Source organism: Elephantulus edwardii, unplaced genomic scaffold (assembly GCF_000299155.1).
Source record: "Elephantulus edwardii isolate Elephantulus edwardi_28Jun2011 unplaced genomic scaffold, EleEdw1.0 scaffold00073, whole genome shotgun sequence".
NCBI lineage: Eukaryota > Metazoa > Chordata > Mammalia > Macroscelidea > Macroscelididae > Elephantulus > Elephantulus edwardii.
In genome coordinates, this window is record NW_006399823.1 from 14009356 (window position 1) to 14017007 (window position 7652).

The window sequence follows — 7652 nt, forward strand, 5'->3', positions numbered from 1 at the left end:
TGTCCAAAATATCAAGTTGAAAGTTCACAGTACAGCATACCCATATTGCAGAACCTAGCCCAGACTTGGGTTTTGACCTTGTGTTTTGCACTAGAAGTGATGGCATATCTGTGAGTAAGATGCCTTGGCATAGCTCTGGGGTTCTGAGTTGATGAGAGTTTTGAAGAACCTGTGTGAGAAATTAATAATAGCCGCTTAGCTTATGGATAATAAACTACTTATGGTATAGAGCCTACCTGAGGGTAGTGTGAATTTCAGTAAGTCCAATCAACATGGTAATAAGACGATGGCCAATACTGCTTAGAGGACTGACTAGGAAACAAATGAAAGGGAAAATTTAAAGTTGGATTCAGTGTTGGAATTGAGAAAATGAAAGGAAATCCAGGAAGGCACCATGGTCCATGTCCTGGTGCAGTCACTCAGTGTGAGGGTGGCAAGTGCAGCTCCAGGAAGGATTATTCTGATAGTCTGCACATATGAAGAGAGATAAGTGCTTTAAGGGTAAATAAGATGACAAAAGACAAGTTAGGTAAAATATGGGTAGCGGCAGAGGCTTAGGGCATAGTGATGAATTTGTTTTTTTGAGAGCTGAGTTGTTAGAAGTGGCCCGTTCTAAATGATGTCAAAGCCCAAGATACGGCTTTTGAGTACTGAAGTAGAGATTAGTGTTCAAAAATGGCGAATCAGTTTTGAATGTTGCATATCTACTGTGTTTTCCAGAAATAAGATGTGTGTGCCTTCTACATTTTGTTCTGTTTCATTTGTTGCCAATCATCCTCATGTCCTCTTAGTCTTTGTTGGTTTTTTGTTGTTTGTTTTTTTTTTGTTTTTTTTTTTGCTAATCATGCCCATCCCTTCTTACCTGTTCTCTTTGGGCCGTAAAGGTATTTTGTAATTTTTCTTTTATGTGTTGCTATAAAAAAAAAATTAACATAGAGCAGTCATGCAAATACCTGGGATGTGTGGTTAGCAAAGCAAAATATGTAGACTGCCACTGTTATTTGCATAACGTGGTAATTACATGAGATCATTTGAAAGAGTTGAAGCAGAAGAAAAATATAAGAAAATGCTTGAATAAAAAAAAATTATTTCTTTGGTTCTCCAATGAAAGAAACTCTGTTAAAAGAGAACTAAGAGGTTGATCATGATGGAGAGAAGGGGAGATAAATGGACAAATGTAGGCTAAACCTTTAAGACTGAAAGTGTGGAGGAGGCAGCTATAATGAGAAGCGTAGACCAACTATGCAAGGGACTTGGATTTCTGGACCTCAGTTTTCTTCTAAATCAAGAGTCTTAGAGTAAATAATTGATCATTATTTACTAAGCTCTTCATTGAAATGGGAGCTCTGATGGCTTAGTGGTATGGAGCTGTGTTGCCAACCCAAAGGCATGCATTTCAAATCCACTGGCAACTCCATGGGAGAAAGATGGGCATTCTCCTCCCATATGATTCTACTTCCTCTGAAAATCTGGTGGAGGGTCAGCTGAGTCAATTCTTCCTCAATGACAATGAACATCAACATTGTTAAAATTTAAGAGGCTACTAAATTACTAAAATAGTAAGTTCTTCTGGTTGAATACAGAAACTTCCATGTGCACATTTAAGCATTGCTTTACATTTGACCTTCTCAAGCATGGTCCTCCGATCAGCTCCTTGACCTTCACCCTGGAAATTTTTATAAATACAGTATTGGACCTGGCCTCTGACCTACTGAGTTTGAATTTCTGAGTGAGGGTCCCAGAAATCTGAGTTGTAACACGTCCTCCAATTTTTCTTAGAAAATCAGGGAAGTTACTTAACTTTGAGAAGTCTAGATGACCTATATGGTCCTGCATGATCCGCAAACTTGCTATGCCCATGGCAACTCTACGAAGTAAGAAGCTTAGCAAGGTCATGATGTCATATTCAGTGGTCAAGTTGGAATTTGAGAAAGGTGAATTCTATGGCTGAAAAGGGAAAGAAAAATGGGTGAAGGAGTACTAATTGAAATTGCTTTACCTTAGCTTAGGTGAGGTGGACAGGACTTCAGACAAGTAATTGGCATTATAAGGCTAATGTCTTGAGGATAAAAACCCTTAGTCTGAATATGGAAGCTTATGAAATGAGTTCAGTAACCTAACATCTAAGAAAAGCTCTCTAGTTGTATTCAATAATACTACTTACTAATGTAATTGTTTTAAAATAAAGATTTAGTTACTGTTTGTAGAAGATCAAGTATATGGAGTAATTGCTGAGTAACAACTTGACCAAAATCAAACCAAGCCATGAAATCAATTCTAACCCATAATGATGCTGTAAGATACGGTAGAACTTCCCCATAGATTTTCCAAGATATAGACTGTATCTTTTTTCATGGAGTGGCTGATAGATTCAGTTGGTGGTGTTGACCTTTAGGCTAACCACTGTCCTACAAGGGCTCCTTAGCAACATCAGAGAATTACCTTAATTTGTTTATACTGTTTGCATAATTGACTCATCCCTACCCATGAGATTTCTTAAAGCAGGTTTATTTTATATTGTGTGGTAAATATTTTGAACTGCATGTATATGAACAAAGGGACCAAAAAGATAATAAGATAATGTCTAACTGAAGGAGAAAGCAGCAGTGGTGTGTACACACACACACACACACACACACAGAATTTCAACCTCGCAACACCTTTCAGTGGGCTCTCTTTCCCATCGTTTACACCATAACATATGACATCATGCCATTTCACTTCTGGGAATCTGATTTTCAAACCAGTCTCTTCACAAAATGTACCCACTAATTAACTGGTTAATGCATCAAATTTATCGAATGCTGCTCTAGTCTCTTTCTATTTGATGCAGGAGATACAGGTGGAGAAGAAATACTCTTAGAGCTCTACAGTCTACCTGAGAAAAAGTAAAGGGATATTGCACAGTTTAGACATGGTAGGATAGGTGGTACAGATGGTTAAGCATTGAAACGTAAACCTTGTTGGTTCAGACCCATTCAGAGGCTCCTTGATAGTGAAGCCTGGCATTCTGCTTCCAAAACGCTAGAGCCTTTGAGCAGGCCTGCTGTGATGTCTTGGGGTCACCATGAGTGCAAATCAGCTCAACTACTAACAAACAACAGCCTTAGTATGTTGAGAAGCATAGAAAAGCAATATCCAGATCACTTTGGGGTAGTCAAGAAAAGGCTTCAAAAATTTCCTTTTTGAAGTTGGAATATGTTTTAACTATATAACTAAGAAAACCAGGAAAAAAAAAATACATCTTTAGGAACTAAGATTGATGAATTTATTTCTGGTAGGCGACATTATATCCACATGCAAGGTCTTTATGTTTCTTTGAGGCGAAATGAGTATTTTCTGCTTCTGAGCTCCAGATGTTTTACATTGGGAGATGTGAAAGTGATTTGATAGCCATTTTGGTTCCTTTATAGATTGTGGGAGATTTGGCGGTTCTGATGTTCTTGGTTTTGTTTTGGGTTTCCCATCCCCCCCCAAACAAAAGCAATGAATTTAATATGCTGGCATATGTTTCTGTATTACTTACTCCTTAATACGAACAATCATGTTAGGGGAAACCTTTCAGAAAATCTTGTACATTTGGAAACCCAACTACTGAAGGTCATAGGCCAATTTATTGTATATCAAAATGCCATAGCAACTTTAGACAGACAACTTGCCTTGTATTATTGTTTCCTGCAATGAGTGAGCTGGGAATTATTTGGATGACAGGCTGATTACCTTAGGAATGGAATAATTTCCAAATTGTAGGTCAGAAGCTGACCTTTTCTTTTTCTTTTTTTTCATGTTCAAACAATTGAGATCTCGCCATGAGCTCTCCATTCTACTGATCATGTAAATGAACTTAAAATTACTGTAATTTCTCTTAGTATATTAATTTTAGTTCTGATTCTCACTGTTGCCATAATAAGAGCTGCTCAGTTGTTTAAAATGTAGCCTGATCTGTGGTTATTATTTCCATAAAATGAGCTTTGAATACCTTGGGTTTGGTTTTGGGGGTTTCCCCCTCCTCCCTTTCTTTTTCTCATATGTATCCTGACCTTGAACAATCACTTTGTTTGGAAAGGATGAGCGCATGATCTCACCCACTGGAATGGTGTGTAATCATTTTAGTTGTAAAGAGTCATAAATTCATCTTCAATGTGCATGCACAACTTAGACTGTATTAGGTAAAATTGGAGTGCTGGTTGGAAATGCCCGCACACAAAGTATAGCCAGATGTGTCATATAGCAAAATAGCCCAGCCAATTACTTTACAGAGATAGGAGGATGCTGCACAAAATTCATCCAAGTAGACCTTTTCAATTCATCCACTTTTCAAAATGTTCCCCCTGAACTCTAGTGCTTCAGAATGCACCTGTTCCTGTGCTTTTGTTCAAAATGATGTTTGGGCCTGAGGGAGCTGATTTGTGGCACAAAAGGTCTTTAGATGAGCAGAGGCCCAGAAAATTTCCTTAGCTTCATAACTGAAGTGATTTCTTCCCATGTTGAGTAAGAGAAAGATTGAAGGGGGGGGGGAGGGGAAATGCCTTCTTCCCCATGTAGTGCCAGGTGCAACATAAATAAAGCAGTAAGTTGCTTTAAATCTTCCCTTAAGATAATGGAACAATAGCTGAGGTTAGGGTTATTATCACAGAGCTCCGATACGGACAGGACTTAGTGTAGCTTTTAAAAGAATTAAATTGCAGGCTGCAGACCTAAGTACAGTATGCTGTTAAAACTTTGCAGATACCTGAGTGTTGCCCACAAGGAGACTTGCTGGCTGAGACGATTGATAGATGGGATAATGGAGCCTTTAATAGCTATATTGCTAAATCCTTTCCATCCCAAGTTGGTAGTGACTGAAAGCAGTTTAGTCCTTCAGATGGAAAATTGATACTCTGCCATGTGAATATCGTCTTCTCCCCGCAAGCTCTCTTCCCAGCTGTCTGTCTTATACAAATAAAATCTGTCCTTTGCTCTGCTCTTTCTTTCCTTGGACTTTTTAATGGCTCTTCTTTCCCTTTTAGAGTTTTGCCTGCTCTAATTGGAAAGCCAATCCACAGTCCACAACCACTCTGTACTCCTACGTTGCCTTCCGAGAACCTAGGGAACTTGAGAAAATGTCTTTTATTTCTATCTTTTTTATTTGTTAAAACAAACAAACATACAAACCCCCGTTCCCTCCCAAAAAAACCCCCAAAACTAAAACCAACCCAACAAACTTACAAAGAGTAACTACCATCATTGCCTCCCTGTGGGCCTCCATGGCTTCAGTTGAGAACTTCCTCCTGAGCTAACTGCCTTGGAGAAATTTTCTCCCTTAGCAAGAAACCTAGAGAAGGCTGTTTTGTGTGGCAAAGGGGATCATTTATACAATGGAAGAGTCACTGAGCACCTTTTATTCAGCCTCCTGACACATCCATCCAGTCAACACCTTTCTGCCTTGTGGGTTCTTGTGTTCAGAGGCCTCAGGCCATGGGAATTCCAGACTTCTTTGGGGCCCCCCCTACCGCTTAGTACTAGAGGGCCCAGCTGGTTTTACAGCGCTCCCTTGCCATCGTCAATGTACCTAGTGCTTAAAATAGAAATGTTAACGTGGGGACAAAAATAGATCCAGGCACTGGTTGGGAAAGATGAGGAGACATACTGGGTTAAGACCAAAATATGCATTTATAAAAACTTTATGAGGGAAATTAGTTGGCTCTGCAGATGTTCAGCTATTACTAATATCATTAGCTGCAATTAAGCTTTTCAGCATTCAGGACCCACAAGAGTTCAATCGATAGTTTTGTAAGTATATAGTCTGATAATGGTGTGGAAGTAGAGGGATGGGAGGGTAAGAAAGACAGATAAAAGTTAACTTTGTTTTGAAGAAAAATTATGAATATGTCTGATCACTAATATTAGCAAGTGACCATTTTTAAAAGCAATATTTGTACTGTTTACGCCGTTTAATGGCATGCAACTTATTCTACACTCCCTCCAGTAAATACTTATGTGCCTATTTTATAATATGCAAGTAATATTAGGCTTACCGTATTTGAATTGTTGAAGTCAGGATTCTAACTCTCAAAGAAATATTGATCTTTTTATTGTTGTTTTATCAACAGCCTCATCATTGTCAGTATGGGTTTTCATTTGAGGCATACAAGTTGTTGATATTTTATTTTCTGTACATGCTCTGAGTGGTCCTGGTGGCCCAGTGGCTGAAACAGTTGGCTGCTAACAAAAACACTGGTGTTTCCGAAACACTTGGCACACTGTGTGAGGAAAGTGGCATTCTGTTTCCATAAAGATGTGCAAGCTCAGAAACCTTCGGAGCACTTCTGCTCCGTCCTGTGGAGCCACTCTAAGCCAGAACCAACTAGGTGGCAGTGGATTTGGTTTTGGTCTTGCCTTATACATGCCTTTGGATGTATTGTGAAAATTTGTTCAAGTGCCATCCAATTGATAATGACTCATAGCAATCCCGTGAGCAACAGATCTGATAGGCAACCTTGTCTATCCTGGGCCATCCTCACAGTCTCTGACGTGGCAGTCCCTGTGTCAATTCATCTTGGTAAGGTTGCAGGTCTTCCTCTTTTTCTCTGTTTCTCCACCTTTACGAGCATAATGTCTTTTTCCAAAGCTTGCCCCCACCTGACAACGTGCCCAAAGTATATGAGATAAGATTTCACCATCCTTGTCTCTAATGAGAACGCTAGCTGCATTTCCTCGAAGACAAACTTGTTTATTCTTTAGAGAGTCCGTGGCATATTCAGTACTATTCTCCAGCACCACAACTGAAAAGCATTGCATTCTTCTTCCATCATCTGTATTCATTGTCCAGCTTTCAGATGCCTAGGAAACAGCTGAAATATACCCTGGCTTGGATCAGGCACACCTCAGTCTTTAAACTGATAGAGCTCCTTGACAGCGCATTTTCCCAATGCAACATGTCTTTTGATTTCTTGACTGTTGTTACGGTAGGTTTTCATTGTGAAATCATTGACAATCTCTTCAATCTTTTCTCCATGATGCTGCCTCTACACTACATATACACAAATACATGTGCTTATCTGGTGGCCTAGTCCATAGGGAGTTGATCTGGCAACCTAAAGACACCCCTGCTGAATCTACCAGAGGCTCCTCAGGAGGAAAAGGAACCATTCTCTCCCCTGCTGGTTACAGCCTCAGAGACCTGATGGAGCTATGGTTCTGACTCATTGGCAGTCAGTTTGGTATACATGTGTGTATGTACATATGTGTAATATTTTTACCTGTACAAAGAAAAAAATTATTTATCAGTTAATGAAATGTCTTCTAGAAATGCCATTTTGTTTTTCACAAAATGATGAAGTTGACTTTATTAAGTACCATAGGGGTTTTTAAGAGAATGCAGTTCATTCTCTGTGTGCATGTGGTCAACAAGAGTCACAGTGGACATGGTGCTGATGAGTTTGGGTGTTTCTAATTAAAAATGTATGCTGTTGAATAGAAATAAAAAATACCTGTAAATGTTCAAGAAGACCAAAATGGATGTCAGAAGAGACTCTGAAAATTGCACTGGAGTGCAGAGAAGCCAAAGCAGAAGGAAGAATTCAAGATACTAAAGAGTTGAATAGAAGATTTCAAAAGGCAACGTGGGATGACAAAGTAAAATATTACAATGAAATGTGCAAGGAGTTGGA

At 39.2% G+C, this 7652-nt stretch overlaps 1 protein-coding gene across 9 annotated transcripts in view; it reads left to right on the plus strand.

Moving 5' to 3' along the window:
• PARD3 (par-3 family cell polarity regulator) overlaps positions 1-7652 on the plus strand; it is an 869174-nt gene that overhangs the window by 838541 nt on the left and 22981 nt on the right. The window lies entirely within an intron of this gene.